Genomic DNA, 27,039 nt, shown 5'->3' with positions numbered 1-27,039 from the left:
GGTAGCTATTGTGCAAAGTGAAATCAATAGACGCGTGTCTGTGCCTCACCATAGACTACACTGCAGACAGTGTAAGATGGAGGAGGAATTCACTGTGATGTAAAATTGTCACATAAAAAAAATTATAATAACAATAATAAAAAGGGGAAAATGCTCAAAGTTAAAAAGTAGCAAAATGTCTCTTGCACAGTAGGTTTGTACTGGAGAACATAAAACCTCGCAGTTATGCTATCTGTTGTCACTAGGTTCTGGTATCACTCCTTGGAGAGAAATTACAGTTACAATGTGGATATCATAAATAGCACATCAATTGCTGACCACAAATTTCCAGGAAGGAAAATGAGGCAAGTGTCTAAACAACTGTGATTTTAAGACAGAATAAGCTACTGTATAGTGTTCCTAATATATATAAATTAATGTGTAGTAGTTGAGCAAGTTTATTACTATGGCAACTGTAGTACTGTAATCTAATGTGCAATGGCTCTGTTCAGTCCCTCTTTTAATTTCCAGTGGAGAACTTAAAGGGGAACATAATGGTCATTTGTTGTTTTACTGACATCTTTTTGAAATCTTGAGTTTCTGTTCAGCTCTCCTCTTCAGCGAGCTTCGACTTGGGCCAGTGAAGACAGCACTGTTTTCCACCTGGGTAATGAAGACAGGCACAAGCTGTCTCCTTCAGATTACAACTGGAAGACTGCCATCAGTAGAAGCTCTTTCTTCGCCTCCCCCTCAGCTTCCTTTTTTTTTTTTTTTTTTTCCCTTAGTTCTGTGCAAAACCTCAAAATAATCTGAAGCAATGGGATCACAAGCCTTTCTGACTCTGAGACTACTCAATCAATAGGGCTTTGCATCGGGAAAGATGACAACTGGTGGCCACGTTCTTCGTGTCTGCTCAGTATGTGGCTTCTCAGTTGGGATAACTAGTAGAGGGTGGGACAGTTTTGATGCTTATAAATACTTCAGCAAACTGATAATAGGTCATTTCAACAAAAAAAAGCAACACAGAATACTAAATGTTGACAGATTTTCTATCAAATAAGAGTAGACTTTATTTAGTGGAAAAAAAGATACTGATATTTTCCTTGAGAAAGACAAGGTTTAGTCCTATAGATTTGGTGATATCTTTAAAATTCTAGATTACCTATTTCATTGCATATACAGCAATTTTGTTCTTTATGAGCACTGACAGAGCAGCTGCATTTTACTATTTCCACAGAAAAGAAAAAAAACCCCAAAACCAAACAACCAAACAGAAAAATCAGAATATATCGCTAGTTTGAGCTAAGACCTGGTTTCTAGTCATTTGCCGCACATTTTTTATGGAAGTCTTGGTCAGCCTGTTCTTGGTCTGCTGCTAAAGTGAGTTTAGTGGCCACCAAACTCGTGGTTTAAAGTGGTGGTGAGTTTCCAGGACTCGTTGCTAGAAAAAACTTGGAATGCTTGCATTAAGAAGCTTCAGAATATGGTATTACAGTGATCACTATCAGGCTTAGTCACACCACTTAGACCTAATAGCAGTGTCTGAGCGTAGCTCATCTAAATTGCAGGTCATAGATTCCTACTGTGCTATCTAATTTGCTTATTGATGCTTGTGTTTAAAAAAGTGATGCGGATAAATAATGCAGGAAGTAACATGAAAAATAAGAAAGTAAGCTTTCCTCAGATTACCAGGTTTGCTGCTCTTTCCCTCAGTAAACTTCTATTTCATTCCTCCATTTTTTTTAATCAAGATAATGGTTGCAATGCGCTTTGAATTTTTTTTAAAAAGTCTGTATTTTAAAATTTGGATTTTCAGCTTTGCACTCCTATCAAATTTAGCCTTAGATATGAGAATTCAAAATATTAAAGGATACAGACCTTTAATGAATATAAGTTATTTTTTATTATAACTTAATTTCCCAGATCATTTTGATGCTTCAAGGCAATGTTTGAGCAGCTGTGAAAAAAATTTGCATGTCCACAGAGTGCAATACTGTACACAGTACAGGCATCTGCAGGGAAAGCCAGCCTGGCTGCATGTACTTACAGCTCTGCTCAATTAAATAAGGTGTGTATCTATTCTGCAAAAATGTGCTGTTCCACAAATAACTTCAACAGCTTTCCAAGATAGAAGAGTATCTAAAGAGATGACCTGTTTGCATATCTTTGGGCTTTGTGCCAAAGAGATTTCAATATGGCAAACCATCTAATATTTTTTACAATGCTTGGAACGATAGAAAGGCATCCAATTTGAGCAGTTGTTTGGAGGAAGGTGCCAAATTTTGTCTCAGTGACATAAAATACCTTAGCATGAAGAAAGAATGGTAATAAAACTGTAAGAGAAAGAGATAAACTGAGACTGTATCGACAGAAAAAAATGACATCTCTTTGTATTTACTGCAGGTGCTACATTTGACAACTCTCAGCCTCTCAAAGATGGTCTTTTTAAGACAATCTTTTCCTTAATTTACCTTAATTAGGTAAGTGGCATATCCTGTTCTGGACACACACATTTAATTTCATCAGTATGTCAATCAGAGGCAAGGTGACTTTAATAAGAGACAGTAGAAAAATATAAAATGAACTACAGCTTTGGACTCTTAAATCTGCTTCTAACAGGCTGCCCAGCAAAATGAAGGTGCCCTAGAGCGAGCTGCTGAACAGTTTTAAGACACAGTGCAGGCTTTTTGCCCGGTTCCATTTAGCTGAGGTCACGGACACACATCTTCCCCCAGCCACAGCTGTTTGCTGACAGTCAGCCCTTTCTCAGCGAGGATCTTGCCCGTCGTTCCTTTCCGTGCGGTCACCGCCGCAGCAGATCCAGGAGGTTATGTGAGCATTCTCCAGCACATTTCAATGAACACGAGCTGCATTAGTTTAAACGGTTGAAGGAGAAAGTTTTGCTAATATCGGCTAATTTCATTCATCAGCCTAGAAGGGAAGAGGAAGAAAGGCAGGAAGGAAAACCAGTTTTTCCAGAACGGTACCTCCACAGTCAGGTGTACCGATCCCCAGCAAGGGGTGCTCCTGGAGCCCCGCTGTAAATGCAGATATTCTCGTGTGTTCTATGTGGCAAGATTGAAGCACTGCCTGCATGCAGCAGTCATCACTAGGTTTCCCTATATTCTTCCCTTCTGCGCTGGTTCTTATAGTAGTAACCGCAAAGCTTTTGAGGATGGCAAAAACCAATTCCAGAGCCAAATGGTAGGAGAAAATAAAGCTAAAAGAGGTGAAATAACCAAACTGGCGTTAAGAGATACAGGTAAAGATAGATCTAAAAATCAAATGCCCAGAATCACAGCTCAAGATCTTAACTGTTTGTCACAGCATTTTTCAGTTTTGCTGAGAGCGCATATGCCTTCACTGGGGAACTTCTACAGAGTAAACAGATGTAATTTCCTTTTGCATCAAATAAAACTAGTGACGAGCCCAAGAAAATGTAAATGACTTGACTAAAACCATACCCTGTGTCAGGGACAGAGTTAGAGTAGGAAAATAGGCGTTTCAACTCTTTGTAGCATTATTTTTTGGTGACTCTAAATTTCCCTAAACTCCTGTAAATTGTGGTTTCTCCTGGACACTTTTGAGAAACAAAGAGCAGTAATTATTTTGAACTACTAACTTTATTTTATTCTAGCAGCTGAAACAGTTGGCTTACATCCACTTGCAATATTTCCAGCTTTGCTCCATTTATATTACCTTCTGTTTAATATACTTCTGACCATATTTTCCATAATTACCAAATGCTAGTAAAATTTCTGAAATTAATCTGGAAACCCATTTATTTTTACTTTTATTTAATATTACAACTTTGGGCACTGCTAGTTGCTTAACATTGCTTCATTTTTGATAGGATGACAAAATATTTTTAAAGTGCTATAGATACTGAATTTCTATTGTTCTTGCAGTAAGCATTATACATTTTAGTATTTAATAATGGGCACTGATTTTGATGACAGGAAACATTTTCCAAAAAAACTTTTTTCTATTTATCCTTATAGCTTTTTGAGAAAGAAAACTAAAACAAAGATGAAATGTACTGTGTATGGGAGACTCAAATGAGTGTGTCAATTTTTGTGTGGTCTTTTTCGGGTCCATGCAAAGTACGGTAATTCATTTTCTTTCAGAACATGAATTTGAACAACAGCATGCCATTAAATATCTGAGTCGTCAAAAACAGGGAATAAAAATAATGACATTACCTTTATAAACACTATTGTCTTGGCAATTCACAGGTTATATTTGTGTTCTGGTGCATTCGGGATGTTCTAGATGGAGCTCAATTGAATGCATTTCAGTCTAATTCTCCTAAATAACTTCGGCAGTGAAAAAAACCTGAAGCCATGTTGATTTTGCTACACAAATGTGCCGAAGAACAGCTCTGCCTTTTGGCTTTGAGTAAAGGGAGTAAGTTTTGTTTGCAAAAGGACTACAAAGCCAGAAAATAGGAATAGCGTAGCAAATGATGTTAATAAAAATGAGTGAAAGTGTGTCAAAGTAAAATTTAGAACTATCATCTAAAGCTACATTAAAAAATAAATAGCATGCTACACTAATTATACTGGAAGTAGCAATAGAAATATTACTTCTTTGAAATATGACTCTGAAAAGTTTTTTTTAGAATGCTTAGTGAGCATTGAACACTTCGTGACTCTTTGAAACTTGCTCATCAGAGTGTCCATGAATGATTTTAGCGTGCAAAGCAGTTGATCAAGCAATTGATCAAGCTTAGAGCTGATCTCTGGTATCCTAAATCGTACGTACTTTGTTACAAACAAAATTATCTTGTGTAAAGCTGTGTGCTACCATGTCCAAAAGGCTTTCAATGCTTACCCAATCTTGCACATCTTTATTCTACACTGCAATTGAAAAGATAGATCATCCTTCTGACTCATCCAAACAGGGTATGTTTATCATCCAGAACTCTGCAAGCTCCAGTCCTTTTTCTGAGGCATTTCAGTGACACTACTATAAAGAAAAAAGGAAATAAAGTATGTGCACTCATTAACCAATTGTCAGCTAACAAATGGAATTTCTGCCATTTAGAGTTATGTGAAAAACAAAATAAAATCCAGGAACGCAGAGGAAATTAAGATCTCCATCTTATTTTGGCAAACACATTACTACGTGCTCATATGCATTTTTTCATTATTACATAGTGTAACAAAGGAACCATTGGAAAAGTCTGCTGTGCTTACAGTTTCAGCCTGCTTTTTTCTAACTTTGGAAGTTTCATAAAGCTTGAGCTATAAATTAGAGAGAGCTGGTAAATGATTCAAAGCAGTTCAGGTGATTATTGCTCATGTATCATAGAACAGTAACACACAACATTAGTTTGAATATTATCATGTATCATAATTGGCTAATCCCTTGTACTCTTCCCTTTCCTCTTTCTCCTTTCAATAAGCTATTCACATGTACTTCCTCATAAACTCTATCAGCTAATAATTAACACACTATAGAAATAAGGATCACATTTTGCATTCAAGTTTCATTTCCCATGAAATTTCATTTCTTATTTCTCATGAAGAAAATATAACTGTCGACACAGTGGGACACTGCAATATATATTTTTATTCCAGCAAGTATGACACCTTTGATTATAGGAAGTCAAACATAAAGTCTTTGTGGCAAAAATTAATAGACCCTCCTGTTCCATTTCATCGAGAAGTTATTTCACCTTCAAGTGCACAGCAACCTTGCATGTTTGCAGAAAATATATGAAAGGAAGCAAAACGAAAAAAAAAATAATCTATCTGGGCAAAATTTCTTTCATCCAGCAGAGCTGCTTGAATGCCTCTTCAGCATTTACCTTTAACCAGAACAGATTGGAAATGTTAGCACCGCAGTAAACAGATGGTGTCAATAATGACTGATACCCATTGGAGCTCTATAAACACAGGCATATTCATAGCCTGTCAAGAAGCCCATATTGTAATCAAATGATAAAAGTTACCTACTGGAATAAAAAGTGTGAACAAGACCAAGCTGTTTTAGTGTTAGGGTGCCTGAAACTGGTTTCCTCATTGCACACTCTCCTAATGTACCACCTTTTATGGAAGTGAAGTTGATAGGGATTGGTTTTATTGCTTTTAATAATCGTGTAACAGAAACGTTAACGCACTAAGTGGCCAATTTCTCTGAATGTTTCTAAGCCTTTGAAGACTACCACTCCCAAATCCAAAGTTGTGTCCAAGATGATGGACTACTGGATAAGTAGAAATTATGTGTTAGCATCGCTGCTTACATAATCATGCTTCTAATAAACAGGAGGGTACATAAACAGCATTGATGTTATTTGGCCCATTCTATTTACATCTCATTATAGCCTCATACTCTGGATGTCAGATTTTCATGCAGAAATCAAGAAACCTCTTTTTATGGAAACCTTCTAAGACCGTGCAACAAAAGAATCCATGGGAAGCCATTGCAGATGGTAGTACTGTGGAGTTCAGTTCATGCATGTCACTGAAGAAGTGCTATTTAACGAGGCAGTAGTTACTGAAATTGAACTTAAACAACGCAGTCATTTGAAAGTAGTTTGGGAAGGGCAACTACTGAGTGGAATTAACTTATTGATCCACCGGAATGTGTTTAAATACATTTTCTCATGTAGGGTTCTGATATCGTGACTGTTATGACAGGTCCTGATTGCTAAGTAAGATCTCTCTTGTCACAAGTTTATAGAAAAGCTACTCGTTAATTTGATCCAATTAAGATAGCGATTGCATAAAAGTCTATGAATAGAGTACGCTCAACGATTTCTGTTATTAACAGACTTCTGTAAAACTAACATATGCCTAGATTACCAGCACCACAGCCAGTCTGGCTGCTTTATGTTTAAGAAAATTAACTTGTGTCAGCAGACAGACTCATTACATGGGACAAGATTATGGTATCCTAAGACAGGATATAGGGCAGCCTATATGCGTATGTGCATATGCGCCTGTCGGAGCTGTACTGCAATAAGGGATTTAACCGAGTTCAGATTTTCATGCAGGAGTAATACAGTAGAATGTATCTTGATACAGTTGAAAATGGAGACAGAAATTTGTTGCTAACTGATATCTAATTACTTACCGTTGAGTGCATTCTATTTAATAAGTACACAGACCAAGAATCTATGGACTAAGTCCTTCAGTATTCTTTGTTCTGTGAAAATCTGAGAACCTGTGTAAAATGAAAAGCTACAAAAAAAAGGAACTCAACACTTATGTCTTAGTTCCCATTTTAAAAAGTCATTAAATAAAAGACACAGGACAATAGGGTATTCCAGACATTCAGATCAATTTACTTCCATAGTGAACACGTGAAGCTGAAGAGCTAAATTTTATGCTGAAGTGCCTTTATTCATATATTTAAATGAACACCATCTTTATTTTGAGCAGCCTCAACGATTTTATCTGCTGATTACCAAAATAATGTGATTTATATTAGAAAATAAGCATTGTCTGGAGCAGTGTTTATTTCTAAAGACATTTTTGTGCAAACCTGCTATGCCATGCTCCTGTTGTTTCTTTAATCGTCATATTTTTAAACTTTAGAAATACAGTCACTTATTGCGACTTGGTTATATACACTTGGCGCTATATGAATTATTTAATGTTATTTATTTTTATTTGACAGAAAACAAGACAGGTCAAAAACTATAAAGATTTCAAGCTACTTGAACAATATGCTACATTGGAAAAAAGTTCATTCATTAATAATCCCAATGCAAAAATGGAATTTGAGAATGATCAGTCACTTCTCTGTTTTCTTCTCTACTTCCTGGTAATATGAATTAGGTTTTATATAGCAATAGATTTCCTTTGTTCTTTACAGTAATGAAGAATTAAATAGATTACAGGTCAATACATAATAAGTATTCTCTGCCTTATCGTTCCTCCAGGTATCTAAACACTATGTTTTTTTGAGGATCTCAGATGCTTTTCAACAATTTTCAGAAGCTTTGCTTATCCTTCTCATAAATTCTCAACATTCGGTAAAATTTCTCAGCAGCTAATGAGTCAAATATCTGTCATCTGGGCTTTTTAATCCCTTGATAACACAATTCTTGCCCTTTTTGTTTGAAAAAAGCCACCACCAAACTTGTCGATTTTATCCAAAGATTATGACAGTTCGCTATTGGACAGTCATTACAGTGATGAGTACGGTGATGAAGAACCTAGATGGCCGAACAGGTACTGATGAACTAGACAAATGTAGGATATGAAACTGAACACAGCCTTGTAACAGACATTCTTCATTTATTTATTTATTTGGCTTGATAATTTCCCTTTATAATGTAGTAAAAGGCAGATATTTTTCAGATTTCATGCAGTTTCAGTTCCAGTGGGGCATTGGGTACAACTAATTCCTTTGTCCACTGTTTTCCTCCATTTTCATCCAAGGCATAAATATGAGAATTCAGAATGTATACAATTTCCAATGCTACATATGAAATATTTTCACTGATTGATAGAATATTGTTAAGTATTTACTAATATGTCATCTGGTCTTACTAGATACTAAAAATTGTCATATGTATTCTGGATTTCTACTCCAGCTAAATCAATTATTAAAAAAAAAAAAAAAAAAAAAAAAAAGGGGAAAGGAAAAACCCTATGCTATGTATGTTCATATCATTTAAGAGTCAATATTTAACAAAACATAAATTTGGTTTAGTATATATCAGGAAATGTAAGGATATATTATGCAGATCTCTTCAGTAATTGAATAGTGTTTGAGGAATAAGTAGAATTACCATTTTTCCAACTAAAATATCATAGTAGACCAACACAGTATCACATTAAAGGACTGAGCCAAAGAAATACTGTGTTCCCGAATGTATACATTAGTACATACACAAACTGCAGATACGGTAGATTACTTTGAGCCGCAAAATTCTAGAAGCTGACAACGAATTTGCGAAAAAAGCTCCTGCTATTGGGTATCAGCTAATCTCCACGGACAGACCAGAAATCACCTAAGTGGTGGTTCAGCAGTCTGGCTAAGCTTAGAGTCATTGGTACCAAATGCTTTTGGCTCAGAGTGAAATCAATGAAGAGGAAGCGTTTCCATGCTGAGATGCTGGTTTCTGTTTGTAGCAAGTGATGCATAGGTCAGTGACAGTTACAAGCACAAGGTTTATATTCCCTTAAAACTAATTAAATATTTATTGTGGAAAAGTTTCATTACATTTTACATGCCTCTGACTGAGCTGGATCCATTCTAAGTGTTCTGCTCTTCCCATTGCTTTCAAGCAAAAGGTTGGCCTCGGGTGAATTCATCCATTTACGTAAGATCTTTCTGCACACCATTTCTTTTCTCTCCACTTTGTGGTCCCTGAGACTGCCAAATACTGCCCTAGCAGAAATACTGGGATAGCAAGTACGAAGCGTGCCTTGCTGTTCTTACTCTTTCGAGGTTTTGACTGTTCCCTGTCACCTTCATCACTGTGAGTGATGATGTAATTTGTAGTTGTCTTCAGTCATGGCCCTCTCCCTCCTCCCATATCTTTCCTGCTTAACATTTAGGTTTGTACATGGCGTTGTAAATCAGTTCACTGTGGTTATTAGATTACAGATAACGGTACACAGTGTTCCTTACAGCTTGCTTTGTTTTAATACTAGGGTTTGCTTTATATTTTTTCCTCCAGACATTTCACTGTGCACATATTGTACTCTCCTCGGTCCAGAATTTTGAAGTACAATGCTTTCATGCTTCATAAGAATTTTCAGAGTTTTATTTTGAACCTTGATATTTTGATAGTTCTTTATTCTGACAGCACAGACTGGAATAGGACGGTAGTCAGGGGAGAGGGAGGTACGTATCACTACAAAGTCAGTACATTTTCCAAGATCCCTTATGCTGAGGTTATGGCTGTCTCTAAATAGACTTGTCTGACCTCACATTCCTGTCAATCATTTGAAAGAAAAGATCTATGTTAATTTTTCATCCAGTCCCTAGGAGAAACCAGAAAAGACACCCTAACAAAATACATGTAGGAAACGACACTCGTTTCTGCCACTTAAGCCTGAAAGGCATTGACAATCTATAGTTTTCAATTGTTTTTCTTCTTTCTGTGCAGTGGCAGGCCTTCTGTATGCAATAAGATAGATGTTTCCAGTTGGCGAAATTTTTTCCTCGGTGCAAGCCCACCAGCAAACAGAGATACACCTGGAATTAATGTGATTCATTATTCCTGAAAAAAGACAGAAGGGTCCCATAGTGAGATAATTCTGCTTCTGCAACTAAGGAATCATGAGCAGACGGCAACTGTTAAATTGCAAAGATTAAATTTCATCACCAAATAGAAAAGGAATTATTGTTGCTCCAGAGAATGGACAGCAAGAGCAGTCTTACCAAAAGCTAACAAGAAGTCACTTTTGTTTATCTTCTGTTCATTATACACGGCTACGGTAGGCACGGGGATTTTATTGTGTCTAGTCCCATACAGCAGATGACTACCACAGGCCAAAACCAACAAGGCCAAGGTGCTGCATAGCCTGCTGCTCTCATAAATCCCACACACCTCAATACTCATCTCTGTGTTTTAGCCCTTGACAAATTAATACCTTGCGGTGTTGCATGCATACACATGCAGAGCACCCCTTTCTTCCTCAAACACAGGTCATTAAGTAAAGAGCTTCTACTATTTAATAATATTAAAATAAAATGTAAGCATATTTGTAACTGTTCTCCCATGGCAGAATAAGGGTAACGTTCCACGGGTGCCAACAGCTGACCCAAATCCATCTGAGGATCAGAGTGACTTCACATTAGCTGTATGGAAGAGCTCCAGTTTGCCAAGGGCCTGAACTGGGAAAGACTGAAATAAGGTGAGCAAAGCTTTGGGAAGGAGCTTGTAGTTGCCAGAGGACACTGGGAAGTTATTGCTTTGCTCGTGTTTGACTGGGGCTGTTTTTTCCTTTAGTCTTGCTGGAGAGTTTCACCAGCTTGTTCTGTAAAACAGCATTCCTGTATAGCCTTCCAGGGGAAGCATGGGTGTCTTCTGCTTATTTTCTTTCTGTCTATATCTTTCCTTTTAAAGGTTTCTCCAAGTGAAAAGCGTATCAAAAGCTGTCATATTATTTCTGTCTAATTCATTTCTGGCCCATATTTATGAATCCATGCTTTCTCACTAGAAAATAAATTGCAGAATCACTGAGCTAGCAAAACAGCCAGGAGCTGAAGGGAGGTGGGAGAAAAAAAAAATAATAAAAAATCCAAAGCAAGGTTTAACTGAGATAGCAGTGACCTGTAAGTTGAAAAAGAAGAAATAAAGTGTATGCTTTCAAATAATATGTTAGGAATCAAAGGCTCTGGATCGTCATATGGATGTGGTGTTGCTCAGCACTTTTACGTGCAATCTTTTATCTACTAAGCCAAACCCATCCAACCACCTATTGGCAGTTCAGAGCTTCATCACCTACATACTAGTACAGATTATAGCATCCTAGTAAAGCCTTGTATGAACATGATGCAAACAAAGCTTCTGAAAGTAGTTTTCCTCCACCCGAGGAAAAGACAACTGAAAGAATTAGGTGATTTATGGGTATGATCTGCAATAACACTCAGTTATCCTATAGCTTTGCCATCTACAGCCCCCCATGGATGGCTGTACAAGCTGCCAGCTGTGCCTACAGCTAAGCAAGTTCTTCCTTCTCCCAATAATAAGTTACAAAACTCCCTGCTTGTTAGCTAACGCTAGTGAGTTAGGAGGCAAGCAGCTTTTGGAAGCTGAGGAAAACCACTGTTTGGAAAGAAGGGAGGGTTTAGGCAAAACGATGAAGAAGGAAAAGGAACAGAGGGCAGTTTTACTAAATTAGAGCAGAAACCTGGGAAGCTGTTATGCCGAGCTAAGGGCCAAGTCTGCTTCCACCTTCTCTCTCCCATGCTGTGTGCAAGGCACCGGCCCCACTCCTCTGCTTGGCTGAATGCTCTGAGCTGAGTTTCTGTATGCCCAGAGGAGTGGCAGCCCCACAAGCCAGGCTCCCAGTTCTGTTAACTGGGAGCTTCCAGCAGGCAAATTGACCTGCAGTGTAGCAGGACTGGGCAGCCTGTACCATGTGCAGGGCAGCACCAGGTTATATGATCTGCCTACAGCTGAAGGACCCACTTTGGAATAGCAAGTTGAAGCAAATAATCACGGTTTACCTTCAATCGTAAATTAGGGAAAATTTCACCGTCTTTAACAGTTATATTTTGGTGACTTCCACTCACAATCAACACAGGGTTAAGAAGTTTTCCTTTTGAAATGAATAGGGTGCTAAATATTTTCTGCAAAGAGTGACGGATGTTTACACGTGAATATTCTGTTTTTTCAGCTTACATATTGACAAGCCTCAGCACACAAAGACATATTGCATATTTGCCCACATTTAACAGACACTTGTTGTAGGCCCCGGTTGGCTCTGTGCATAATTCCCATTTCACACAGTCTCATTTTTCTTAACTACTCCCTCCTCCAGAACTTCAGGCCTGTTTTAACAGTGTTGCTAATCACTGCCTTCTGTAAAGACAGCATCTCCCAGAGGAATTTGAATTATGGGAAGAAGCAAACACTGCTACTTGGAAAACCGTGCAGAGAAGCAGAGTGATTTTTAAAATGATTACTGGTGATATCGAGTGTTGAGTAACTGCACTATTTATCATCTAAATTACTTTTATCGTGTACTCCAGGTCATTCACGAAGTCTAAATCTAATCCTGCTTTGTCTTTTATGTCTCAAACATGTGTAACTTAAAGTATGTGGTACTTTATTTTTTTTTGGTTTAGTCTGTTCTGCTTGGTGAAAGAAGTGGCTTTATCACAGGAAGGGAGCTTCTTAAAAGCAAACCAATATTTTGGTTCTTAGACAGTTATACCGCCTTCACACTGAAATGCCGTGATGGTGTATATTTGCAATTAGACATGTTTAAACTATCTCAGCTCTGTAATTCTCAAAATTTCAAGTTCCAAGACATGACCTTTCTCAAGTGAGATGTGAACCGAGCAGTCTGTGTAACACTCGTACCAAATCACAGTCATAGAACAGTTTCCATACAAGTCTTCTGCTTGATAGGGATATGGTAGCCCCCATATCTTTCTGTTCCACTGAACATTACTCAATCAGCTGTGTTTGATGACATGTTGAAGTGAAAAAAATGACTTTTTTTTTTTCCAAACAAAAGGTTTTTCCAATATTTTACACTTTGAAGTGATCAGTTCCTCCGAGTTGATTATCTTTTCAATATTTACGGGTGTTGTTTACTTTTCCCTATCTTTTAGGAGCAACTAAGAGAGAACAGTTCCACTTTTACTTGCCATCAGGGCCTTGATCAACAGCGCTATCGAGTCCCCACAGAAGGCACCAGTCGGGCATGCTTTATGAGTTGAATTTAGCTGTTAGCAGAAATGTAATATCTTTTTAAGATAGTGGCTTTAAGCAGCAGAGAGAGACAGAGGCAGACAGAGAAGCTACAAAGCAGCAAAAGGCCATCTTGCCAACCAGAATGACGTTCACGTGTAGAGTATATGGGAAATTTGGGTCCACAGCATTGAGAAACTTTCCTTGTAACATCAGTGACTGGGAGATGCAGACAGCAGGTAAGCAAAATCTACTTTAAAAAAAATCTTGGCTTTAACAGTGAAATACCTTTTATAATTCCACACTAACGTAACCGAGTGGGGAAAGAAGAAGGGAGAAGACTAGCTGGCAGTGAAGCTGAGAACAGGCTGCATGGTGGTTTAGAGAAGTTCCTTAAGGAACAGTAGCCAGCAGTTCTGTTGGTAATCAGGATTCACGATCAGATTTGATCCCACAATGTCACACGTGACCTTTTGCAGGGACTACACAGCGCCGCACTTCAGTGCAAATAAAAGCTGGCAAAGAACGTGGGACTCTGTGCCCAGCTGTGAGACCTTCCACTCTGCAGGAGTGTCAGGGCCGATGCATTCCTTCCGTTACTGTAAGGAAGTCGAGTGGGAAAAAAACAGGGAAAAAACGGTAAAAGGCATATTTTAGTCAAGGAGTCAGTGTGGCTGAAAAGACCTGCGGGTAAATGGGATCCCCGTTATGCAAACCTGACAGGGTAAATTAATCTGGTTTCCCTGTGGTGTGTAGATCCTTCCTCCCTTTCGATTAAATACGCAGCACGGCACATTGCCCAGCCCAAGCCAAGGTGCCTAGTGCTGTTGAGACCATTACATCACCGCTAGCCATAACGTGTAAAGAAGACAGATCTACTCAACTATACCACACTTTTGGCACCGATTCAGCAATCTGTATACCATGTCCATGCATTACGCATGGTCGAATACTCTCCTCTCAGATGACGGTGCTACCGTTGTGCCTACACATATAGTATAAACCTTGCTTGGATCATGGCTTATAAAGGTGGACTATCAAAACTTTCTTCCAATTAGAGAGTGAGGTGACCACTGGTTAAGAGTTCCTTTTCTGTAAACAAAGAATTGGTCACAGCCATGCACATTATTCTCTGTCGTTTACCCAAGCATTCTTTTAAAATAATCCCCTTTTTTTATAAATAAGTACGTGTACACAATTTTAACTCCAGTTGCTGTAATTGCATCTAATCTAGTCAAATTCTTTTTTATTAAAGTTCACGCTGTGAGTCTAATGAACCTAAAACACTGAAATCATCCTCAGTACACATGGTTAGATCTACTTACTGAATCTGTGTTGTCTCATGCCCAGAAGGGAAAAAAACCACAACAAAACCCCAAAAAAACTTCCACCACCAAGATGCAAAACACATCTTTTCAATCATTTTCCCTACAGGAAATAGTTTAACTATGTTTTAAAAGGTAGGGGAATGCAGGCAATGTTTCCCTTCCTGAGTTTTAATAGGAAAGGATGGTTGACTGATGAAGAGTGGTTTAAGGGATAATGAAACTGGAGAAAAGTCAGCCGCTGGTGATGGACAGCTAGATGATACAGTTGCAGACAGCTGACATACTTACAAAATTGATGTATCCAGAAGCTCAAGAAAAGATATAGTCATTCTGGCTGACAGTCAACTGTCCTTTTGTATTTTTTTCCCAATGGCCTGAGGGCACGGAATGATCTAGAAATCATTCTCAAGGTCATTCTTCCTCTCTTCATCCAGTTCCCCCTTCAAAACATGGTCTCCCATGGCACATGTAAATAACTGGCAGTATTTGCAACAAGGAGACAGTGGACTGCATAGGTGATGCATATGTAGCAAGGAAAACGGGTGTATTTCAATCTATACTGGTCTTTACAACATAATATGCCTATCCTTTGAGGGACTGCCAGATATATTACTAAGTAAAGCAAAATAAAATCATACTTTTTTTCCCCAATACATAGGTTTAATCACAGCCTTTGCTCAAAAGCCCAAGTAAATAGGTCTTGCTATGTAAGAATGAAGAAACTTTTTGAGATTCGGGGAGCTGTTTTGCTTTTCACTCCAAATGCAACAGTTGAGACAGACTCTAAAACTGGAGATCATGGTCAAAACACTTCTGTTTTCACCACTCTGTTCTGCAGGCAGGGGATGCCTATTTATCCCATTTAAATACCAGTGCTCTCTTTTGAGAAGGGAGCACAAACAGGACGCAAAGTGCCAGAATTTCCAAATGAAAGTTCCTCCATAGGTAACAAAACATATTTTGCCACCAGTAAGAAGTGATTCTTTCCTGTGCTAATGACATTTCTGCACCTGGAAGAACAAAGACAGACCTCTTCTTACTCTATCTTCTTTGTGCCTCCAATGCAATATCAAATTTTTCCAGACTCACGAGGAGTTGTATCAAAAGAGGTTATCTCCTCATCTGCCTGAAGGGAATGGCTTTTTCCTCAATATTTTCATCAACCTTTTCATGGTAGTTTTTCAGTCTTTTTAGCCACTGGTAATTATGGTTCATCCAACACAAATGCATTGATAAAATATTGCAGTAACTCCTTAGCAATGAGAACACATAAATCCGCTCCTCAGTAGCGTATGCATTCGGTTCACCCCCTGCAAAAAAACATTTGAGATACTGCAGTCTCAATGACAATTCATTTAAAGTGGAATTTGTTAATGTTGGATGAGATCCTTGGCTGCAGTAAATCAGCACAGCCTCCTTGAGTTGACAGAATGACACTGAATTGCGCCAGATGAGAGTCAGTCTGCAGCTTTTTGGAACTAAAGGTTCCTTTTCATGAGCGTTGTTGCTATCGTTACATCCACTGTAAGTTTACTTAAATATGGTTGGTTGGTTTTTTTTTCCTAAACAAAAGTTTCTTTGTATAAAATATGTTTATTTAAAATTGCAAAATGTTACATCTCTTTTTCTATTTTCAGAGCACAACATGACAAAGTCTTTACTGAAGTGGTTGGCATTATTCAGTTTCTCTCTCGTATTTGGCTAGTGGTGGACAGGTCAATCGTGGCTCTGCTAAACTGACCTGTTGGTCCTCTGATCTCCCAGACAGGGGACCCAGTCAGCTGTGGGCTGTTTCCAGCATACGTGCTGGATTTCCTTCCCGTGGAAACCATGGTGGAGGAGAACAGGCAAGTCTTCTACAGGGTCAGGATGCTGATTTCATCTGGGGAGCTGGGACTATTGGAAGGTTTTACAGCTTAAGCACAGCCTTTATGCTGTATCCAACCTTTCTCCTCCACCAGCTGTACTACTCAGTGTCACTTGACTTGTTGCATTGTTAGTGTTGTCACTTTTGAGAAGTGTGTGGCAGTTTTGCAGCAGGCTGCACGTTTTCTGCATTGCTCACTGTTCAGAGCTGCTAGTACAGGCAAAAATGTAATTTCACAAAGTCCTTAAACACATGCTAAAACCATGAATTTAAGACACAGTTTGGGAAAGGCAAGGAAAAAAAAAAAGTGTCATATAACGAAGAGCCCCTTTAATTTCTAATGTCCTCTGATTAAACCTTAGGAAGAAGTTGGAGAGAAGCAAGGGCCTGGAGTGTTACCTCTCAGCTTTCTGCCTTTAGTATTTCCATTTACGGTGCCAATGAAGTGCATGTAAGAAGAACCTGTATAGGTAAGTAAAAATACTGGGGCAGGTTTGATTTTAACATTTTTTACATATAGTCTGATTTCAGATGTGATAAACATATCCCAAAATATATCACAATATGTTCCACAGCATACAAAATTAAAACCATCCTGCTTTCTTTTATAGCCCTCTGTGTTCAGAGGGCTACAAAATTGCCTTGTGTATGTGTGCTTTCAATTAAAATTTCCAATTTCCAGGTCCACTGCTTTGTCTCCGCAAGTACAAAAGGCAGCCAAAAGCAGGGAGAAACGACTCCATGGAGCTGGACCTTTGCGCTCCTTATGAGCTGGTTAGCAAGCGCCTGCTATTCACCAGCTTAGGAAACAAGTTGAAATTCAAGTAAGTCTCAGCAAGAACCTAACAAAGAACCTTGGGAAGCTAGGCAGCTAGCCAGTTACATACGCCTCATTTCTCAAAGACTTCTTTGCTCTGATGCTCTCCCCAACCCCCATACCCCATTTCCCACCCCCTGTTTTTCTTTCTATACTTCAAGTGGAAACATGTCACCATTTTAAATATCTCCTATGTATTTTCTAGAATGGAGATTTTAATGCCTTGTAGTGACAGAAATTATTGAGCAAGGTATGGGTTAAGAATAAAATATGTTAATCTAGAAAGTCAAGCCACATTTTCTCTTCAAAAGAGCACACATGTAAGCGTTCATGAAAAATGTGCTTGGGCCAAATTAGGTTTAAAGCCTGGCTTGTGATGTAAGGACTCGGAGCACATAATTTCCAGCTTTTCTCAGGTAGTCATTGTAGCAACAATATGAACTTAACGTCAATTGCGTAGCAATTTGAGAAATGCTTTTTGATGATGAACCATTCAGCATTTCTGACTAAGACAATTTTTTTTTTTGTCCCGTGTGAAATTTCTGTTTTCCAATAATTATGCTCAACAGAAAGATCAGATAAATCTGATGTAAATTTGTATTTTTTATGGCCATCACAGACATGTTAAAAGAAGAATAGATGCTGTCTGAGAGTTCATGAATGTGGATGAAAACCACATTCCGTACTGTTTAAGAAACAGTGTTGAGGGAGTCTCAGGCCAGGCACCTTGACATCCCCAGATATACAAAGCCAACTCTTTGTAGGTTCAGCTGAGCCTTTCATCATTCTTATGGGTGACATGTACAAAGTCTCAAACCTTGGGACCTGCCATCCTAAAACGAGTGATCTGATTTTCACTGCAAGGTGGGAAAGTCACATTTCTGCAGTCAGTGTTTGGTTTTCACAGCTTTAAGTTTGGTTCCCCCTTTGGCTGCAAGCAGCACGGCTTGAATGCCCTCAGGTTAGTGATGGTTTGAAATTTTTAATTTTTAATTCAACCTGAAACTCTACCTGCTATAGGGGTTTGCTGGCTCTAGAGTCCTAAAGAATGGGAATCCATTGAACTTTTCCTGTAGTTGGATTACCAAAATGTTGCACCTACTGGCCACTTTTGTGCACCTTCTCCTACCACTGCAGAACTGGGTGCATAGTTCTCTTTTGATGCAATGCAGAAACCAAATTAAATGAGACCAGTAATCACAACTATGTGAATAACTGTGAAAAAAGATGTTCTAAAGCAAGAAATGTACTGAAAACGCATACAAGAAGAAAACCAAATCTGATACTCTGTTATGTGTAGATTGAAAGACAGAGTGGGAAGGTTTGACTTCATGATGTGTACTGATGTGGGAAATTAAATTGGTCAGGGTAGCTTCAGGGAGCAAACAATATTTTTGCTTAAGGGTATATAAAATGTCATATTTTCGTCCCAAAATGCTAATACATTGCTTCTTTGTTAGCATTTTGTATTTAGTATTCACTGCTACTCATTGCAGGTAAAAAAGTATTTTTGTTACTGCAAAAAAGCTATACTATGCTCTTTAACATGTCCAGAAAATCGAGGCCTAAGTCTATAGCTGAATAAACACAGGACTGAATCTCCTTGCTGACTGAGCTACTCCAAGTCATCTGCAGTTTTCAGGCCTTATACTCGCTTCCTTGTGATAACGACAAGAAGTACAACCACACAGTAGGGCTGGACTGGCGATGGGTGTGCGTGTGTGGGGCAGGGTTTCAGGAGGGGACAAATGTCGTAACAGACCAGGAAGGATATGTTTTTAACCTGCTGATGTACGGTTTGTAGTCTCAGGGTGCAGGGATTACCTTACCCTGATGCATTCATGCTGTGTTCACCCATTCAAGATTAAAACAATGACCAGATGTGGGGTTGGCAGGGAATTTCAACTCCTTGTCAGCCTGGTAACAAACATTGACCCTCCTATGTAGTAGGTGGCCTTGGTCTGCTTCTTGGGGATGTTCAGGGTATTTTGCTTGATGTGCTTTCTCAGGAACACAGGGTGCATCATCCTTCCTCTTCTCCTGACGCACATGACAATTGACTTTGGTCTTTTACTGCGCATTGTGTGAGTATTTGGAAGTGTTGTGTGACTTGCAGTGTACCACAGTGTGTGGAGTTGCTTCTGAATTAGATAGATATAGCCTGGTTGTCCATGACTGCAGGGGACAGGACTCAATGATCCAAGTAATTGTTTCCAATCCTATGTTCTCCAGCATCCAGAAGTACAAAATAGCTGGTAGATGAAGGATGGTATTTATCTGGCCGAAAGCAGTCATGCACACTGTAGGTGAGTGCCTACATTTTAGCTGATCAGCCCATGATCTCTACGATGAACCAATATAAACAGGCACTTCTGAGGTGCAGTTCAACTCATCGGAAGGATATAGGTTAAACTACTCAGATGAGTCACACCCTAAACCCAGGACATTCGCTTTAAAGGACTTTAAGGACACTCAGGTCAGGTGTAGAGAGCTACAGCATAAAGTTAGATAACATTATTTCAGCCAGTGATACTTGAATGGAATATAAATAAGGCATGCCAAATAATTCCTCTGCTGTTCACTGGCAAGATACCAAGTGGAAGACTGCATCCATTTTTTTTTTGACATTACACTTCAAGGAAGGTGTGGACTGATTCAAGAGAGTCTACAGATGAGCGAGAAAGATTAAGGGCTTGAAAACCAAGAACTACAAAGAAAGACTAAATGAAGGCTAAATACAGATTAAAGGAAAGAAGGCCAGGGAAAGGGAAAGAGGAAAAAGTAGAAATTGATACTCCTCAAGTGTATGAAAAATTGTTACAGACACTGTGTTTTGTGTGCCTGGTGGGTGCAACAAGAAACAGGGATGTACCTTGCTGCAAAAATAAAGATGAAGACCTGACAATGGTTTTGCCAAGAGAGTGCAGCAGTAGGAATCAGCTCCCGAGGATCAATTTCTTCCCCAGGTCTCCTACCTGCTGTTGGTTGAGAGCTCAAATGTGTCAAATCTCTGCTTGGTTCAGTGTCTGCTGGTAGATGAGGTGGAATAGCTAAAAACATGTCCATCCTCATCCTGTCCTCCTACCTCTCCATGTCCCAGTTCTCACCCTGTGCTCGCTCCATGTTGTTAAGCTATGTCTTTGTTCCCTTCTGCTGCAGCAACAGGCAAAAAATTGGCCCACGAATACAGAAACTGTGCTCAGGACTCTGATGAGAGCCCAGTCAAAGCTTCACCACACCAGGGAAACAGAAGCACGTTTGGCCCCACGTGTTAACAGGTGACCAGAAGTGCCCTGCACGCTAACTAAACCAGAGATTTTTGACATTTTGCACACTTCTGATATAGCAATCTCACGGAATGGTGAAACAACTGACTTCTGCTGCTGTTTGTCAGGCTTTTCAGGTGCCACAGCGACTGTTTATGTTGAATATTTCACCACCTCACTATTACAGAGCCAAATTTGCTGATGTTCTGACAACTTTCCTTATCTCCCACCCTTTCATCCATCAAGCTATAAGAGAGACAAGAGGAAGCGTGGGGGGGAAATGTCAGTCAGCATGTATTAAAAGCCCACAGAAACTCAGAACGAAAGAGTAAGAAAAGTATGCAAATAAGCATGTTTGACTCCTTGCTGCTAACATGCAAGCTAGAGTGAAAACAGCCAAAGCTCTCTGAACACAGTGAAGAATACGTGGGAGGATTGTGGCTGGTTAACTGAAAGGGAGACTTTTAGTGAGGCCTTTAGCTAGCTAACCTTATTTTGTGAAAACACCTACATATTTTTTAAAGCCTATTTTCAGTCCAGCATTCTGAGCACATAATTGTTTGGGTTTTTAACAGACTAAGGAAAGTGCTGTTAGAACAGCTCTCGAGTTTGACGCTGGCGCCCTTCCAGACACTGCTTTGGGTGGTTTCTACCACTCCAAGAAGTGATGTGGAATCTGCCTTCCTGTATCACCTCCACTCCTGAAAAAGAATGACATACAGTCTCTTACACCCTTCCCTGGCCTTTTTCCTTCTGCACAGGACCCAGAACCCCCTCCCAACCTCATGGCCTCTTTGGACCTGCGACGCTTTCACATCACTGCAGCGAGTCAGACAACTGCTTAGAAAACTGCTGGTGCTACAGGAATCAGCCTGACCAACAGTGCTCCAGCTGTCCTTGCCTGATGTGTGGGACCACAGGTGACAGAAATGTTACGTTCAGATAAGGCCCCCCAAGCCTGCTCAGCTGAAGCCTCCCAGTCATGTTAACTGATGCCAGATGTACTCCTTGTCACGCAACCATTGCAAGATGACACTTAAGAAGTCTCATGCATCACAATGTGGGACTGCATATCTAAATACTATTAAAAACAGCACTAAAATAACATGCATGAGCAATTACCTGCAAATAATCTGCAATTATTTTGCACAAACAAAAGTTGGTTAAGGTTTTGAAATGGGTTTCAGCAGACGTAAGTTCTTTCCCTGCCATTTTCCTGTTACTTTGACCTGAAAAATTATATCTTGCAATCAATCAGGTTAACAAACTAAGCACTGAATTAAAAAACCCTTTTGCCTCCTTAAAATTTAAAGTAGAAGAATACTTGCAAGGAATTATCCCTTTTCCTTTTCTCACATGTAGAGGTGGGAAGTGGAAGCCTTAGGAAGGTGCTATGTCATATTATCTGGAGGATATCCTAAAGATGAAGGACCTCCTGTCCATGTTTCATTGAAGTCAGCAATTATATAGCTCAGTCTTGTTTTCTGTGGCTTACAGGAGGGACATACGTCTCTAATTTCTGAAGTCCTTCAGCCGTTTGTCTCAGAAATGTCTGCTGTAGCTCTTCCTCATTGTTTTAAGATTAAATAGGAGTGTTGTACTTTTAAAATTCATGTTTAGGCAGAACAATGACTGACTAAAGCATCTTGTCATTCATTTTAAAGAAGATTGAGATGGCTATAGCACACCATTACTAAATTTAATGAAGTAATTACTTTTCAAATCGATTTCTAATTTCCTACAAAAAAAGTTCCCGTTATTATTAATGGAATGGGAATAATTAACAGTATCTACAAATTAAAACTACCCATGCTATATTGCATACTTTGAGGTACTGTATAATTTTATTGTGCTCTTTGCATGGAAGCTAATACTGTGCTCAACAAACCGCAGACCACTCATTCCTTTCGGCTGATGCTATCATCTTAAAGTAGCAGTTTACACTGTCTTCTCCCCTATACTTCAGTATTCTGGCTGCTGCCACTCTGGAAAAAGATCTCTGGATCACTGTGGATAGCACAGTGAAAGAATCTGTTGACACGCACAGTGATGAGAAAAGCAAGCAAAATATTATTCTCAGTAGGGCCAGAAAAGATTACTGAAAATACTTGAGGATCAGTAATCGTTTAAGTGATGTACTGTCAAGATTTTATTTAATTCTCTGCGTCAACACACAGCCATCATACCGAGGATTTTTTTGTTGTTGGAGAGATCATAGAATCACAGAATGGTTTGGGTTGGAAAGGACCTTAAAGACCATCTCATTCCAACCCCCTGCCATGGGCAGGGACACCTCCCACCAGACCAGGTCTCTCCAAGCCCCGTCCAGCCTGACCCTGAGCACTGCCAGGGATGGGGCAGCCACAGCTGCTCTGGGCAACCTGTGCCAGTGCCTCACCACCCTCACAGAAAAGAATTTCTTCCTTCTATCTAAACTAAACCCACCCTCTTTCAGTTTAAAGCCACCGCCCTGTCCTACACTCCACGCCCTTGTAACAAGCCCCTCTCCCGCATTCCTGCAGGGCCCCGTCAGGCACTGGCAGGGGCTCTCAGGTCTCCCCGCAGCCTTCTCCTCTCCAGGCTGAGCCACCCCAGCTCCCCCAGCCTGTCTGCACGGGAGATGTCACATACCTGAGGATGTGGCCTGACTTTACCTATAAATTTGCATCTGAAATTTGCAGTTTGAAGGAGTAGCAATACCTCTACTTAATGCCAACAATAGAATTAGGACAGTGAACAAGTTTGTGGGTACACAAGTCTCCTGCTTTAATATTTAACCTTTTGCAAGCTTAAAAAAGTTATAGGACAATTACTTTAGCCGATATTACAAATATTTTCCCCTTAAATATTTGCATTTAAAGATAAGTAACAGAAGATAAGAATTAATAAGTGCATTTTAGGCAACTTCCCTTATTCTGTTGTAAATAATTTCCAGAGTAGGAGAGCACGGGCACATTCCAAAAGGCTGAAAACCAGCCAGCCTTACTCAAAAAGTACAATTACAGCTGACAAAAAGATTTTAAAAAGTTTACACCGCAATGCATTCTCCAGTTTTAGTTAGCATCAGTACTGCAGACAACTGAAATTACAAAAGAAACCGGCATTTATACAGCTAAAAGGCACCCACGTTCACATCAACGTTGTGAAAAGAGTACGGCAAGTGTTTAGCATGTAAGCCTGTTCCTACCCCTGTTAAGGCTAGAGTTCGTGCTGATGCTATTCTTCAAATTGCTCGCAGCTAAAACCTTTGTGCTGTCCTCTGGCACGTCTGATACTGCTGACTAAACCAGGGGGACTGATGGCTGGTAGAAAATCCTGTGACCTCTTTCACTTTTCTGGTCTGATTGAGCAAGCATACCTGCAGTAGATTGACAGGACGCCAGCCTCCACCATAGGAGCTGCATTTCCATCTGGGTGGTTTCTTCTGCTCAGATCTGCGTGTCCCTTTTAACCATAGATACTTTTTTTGGTTGTTGTTTGGGGGGGGGGGGGAAGCTGTTTCTATTTTAGTATCTCATACCACAGGAAAGTGGTTCAGCAGCAGTTTCAGGTGGTGATTTGTCCGATTATGCTGCTGTGGTGTATGTGTTCTAGAATGAAAGTACTTATATTGGACTTAGAGTTAGAAGCCCAGAAGAAAGGTGGTGGTTTGTTGTTGTTTTGTTTTTTTTTTTTTTCCTCTCAGACAGAATCCCATGCCAATGGCAAGTCAGGAGCTACGCAGGACACAACCATTACTGCCTCTTCAGGTGGCACCAGGCTCTGCTTCAGCATCTTTCCTTTCCTTGCAAGTCTTTGTGTTCCCTCTCCAGCTGCTGTCTGGGCACACACCTGACTTTTCTCACCAGCTGACCTTATCTCAGTGTTCAGTGACTTGTGCCTCAGTGTCATTTCATGCCAGTTGAATTACATGCTTCAACCTTCTCGTCAAACCACACTATCAAACAGGCATAGGGTCTCCACAAACCATAGTCCTCTTCCCAAGGGAAGATCTTCCTCAATGATACAGGAATCTACCTAATACCCAGAATTACATGCTAATATGATGAACCCAGCTTTTATTTGAAAATTAACTTTTTTTTTTTTTTTAATCATTATCAAAATTCAAAGTTAAACCCAAGGGTATCCTAAAGGCTTAGATATTAAAAAATTACCCAATATAATTACTATTTTAAAGTGTCAGGAAGTTTGAAGATTAAGAGCTTGATGTGTTAGGTTTGTGTGCTTAGGTTTGGAAGTACTGAAAAAAAAAGAAAAAAGCCTACTTTTCCTGTACGGCTTGATCAGAAAGAAACCCCTTTGACATGAAAGTCTCCTTTCCACAATTTTTTTTTTTTTTTTTTTTTTTTTTTGCAAAGAGGGTTACTGGGCCAGTTTTCTTCATTAGCTTCAGAAGCTGGCATATCATATAATAACAAACCAATGAACTAGACACATTCTAATTAATCACTTCAGGGTTACTTGATTGACCACACAGTCAATGCCTTGAGTAAATCAATGTAGGGTTAGAAAGTATTTCAAGTTGAGCTTTTTGGGGACTATGGGTTGGAATTCAGAGAAAAGGAAAAGTACTAGAAACCACTAGAAACTGCATTGCTCTTTCTCAGCAAATTACATTGCAAACAATTGCTACCTCTTGACTTTAATGCAACTACTTTAGGAAAAGCCTGGATCTGCAATAATCTTATTGTCAGTTACAATGTTTTCACTACAGTACCTCATTAACTGTAATCTATGCAACTGAAAATATGAATTTTTTTCCTAAACTGACAGAGACCTGAGTTCTGCTGCAGTCTTGATAGCTTTGTTTGTGCGACAAGATCACAAGAGCTCGCCCTGAAATCCTGCTTACCCATCCCCAGCTTTGGGGGCTAGTGGGACGGTGGCCCCGGCTCTTCAGCTGGGGTCTGGCCAATGCACCGATGTGGCCGTGCTTTCTTTGCTCACTGCACTAACCTGAACCTCAGCTCTGATATCAACCCTAGGGAGAGATCCTGCTGTGGGGCAGAAGCTCAGTCAGTTTATGGCACTAATTTATAGGGAAGCTTGGGATTGTATTAAAGAAAGGAACCACAGTGCTCAATTCCTGCTCGGCTTCTTTTATCTCCTGCTTGGAGACAGATGACTGTGAGCCAATGCAGAGACTAGCTCTACTTTGTGAGGAAAAAGCCTGGGTTTTATCGTGGTTCCTTAGAGCTTCTAATCAAGGAGGAAAAGTAGCGTATAATGGAGGGGTATTTGCCCTCCTTTCAGCCTCACAGCAGCTTCTGAGACAAAGAAAAGTGACTAAAGTGGCAGCATTAAAGCATATCACTTCATTTAAAGAAGTTATTATGCAAGTAACCTTTCTGAAATCAGCTGGTGCTTGAACAACACTCAAATCAGCCACTGTGGTTGTGGCTGTGCTCTAGGTGTCTCCAAAGGGGTGATGACGTACAGAGCTGTCTGGCACCACGTCTCCAACACTGATAAGAGTTTATCTTTCAGGTGAGTGAGGAGAGCCACTGATGGTCAAAGCTCATCCTTTACCTCCCAGCAAAAGGTGGGCCACAGTCAAGGGATTAGAGCATCCCTCATATGAGGAGAGGTTGAGAGAAGGGGGACTGTCCAGCCTGGAGAAGACAAGGCTCAGGGGGATCTTACCTGTGCCTGATGGGGCCAGTAAAGAAGATGCAGCCAGGGTCTTCCTCATAGTATGCAGAGGGTTGACAGTGGGCAATGCATACAAATTGAAATACAAGAGATTTCCTTTAAAAATAAGGAAAAAACTTTTTTACAGTGAGTGTGATCATGCAGCAGGACAGATTGTCCAGAGGGTTTGTGGAATTTCCACACTTGTACATCAAAATCTGACCAGGTATGGTCCTGGGCAACCTACTCTAGGTGACCCTGTCACCTAGAGATGATCTTCAGAGGTCCTTTCCTACCTCAGATCTTTTGTGATTCTGTGATAGTGTGAAATAAATTGGGGGGGAGGGGCGGCGGGGAGGGAGTAAATGGTGATTTGGAAGCCTTAGAAAAAGAATAGTGACAGGTAATTTTTATAAGGATAGCTCAAAAGATTTGATTTTTTTCTCCCCATTTCTGCCTACCTTTTACCATCAAAAAGGACAAAATATCAAAGCAAGAAAAAGGAAGTATGAAAAGCTTGGCCCCCAAAATGGCCAACCCTGTCATGAAATGTATCAGGATAGCACAGACAAGCATGTCCTGGGGTGCATCATGATAGCACAACCAGCCAGCTGAGGGAAGTGGTTGTTCCACTCTACACTGCACTGCTGCATCCCACCTTGAGTACCCTGTGAGGTTTTGGGTGCCTCAATATAAGAAGGACATCAAATTATTAGGGTGTCCAGAGGAGGACAACTGAGACGATGAAAGACCTTGGAAGCAATACTTACAAGGAGCAACTGAGGTCACTTGACTTGTTCAGCTGAGGGAAGCGAAGG

The 27,039-nt window shown here is 39.8% G+C and overlaps 1 long non-coding RNA gene across 1 annotated transcript; it reads left to right on the top strand.

Moving 5' to 3' along the window:
• The first annotated feature begins 782 nt into the window (after positions 1 to 782).
• On the top strand, positions 783 to 10,796 carry LOC121083663. The gene is made up of 3 exons (XR_005826441.1): positions 783 to 895; positions 2,383 to 2,459; positions 10,674 to 10,796. It is a non-coding gene; the product is annotated as an uncharacterized LOC121083663 (long non-coding RNA).
• The last annotated feature ends 16,243 nt before the right edge of the window (positions 10,797 to 27,039 follow it).

Source organism: Falco naumanni, chromosome 2 (genome assembly GCF_017639655.2).
Source record: "Falco naumanni isolate bFalNau1 chromosome 2, bFalNau1.pat, whole genome shotgun sequence".
Lineage (NCBI taxonomy): Eukaryota > Metazoa > Chordata > Aves > Falconiformes > Falconidae > Falco > Falco naumanni.
The sequence above is the reverse complement of the archived record's forward strand: the minus strand, read 5'-3'. Positions and strand labels throughout refer to the sequence as shown.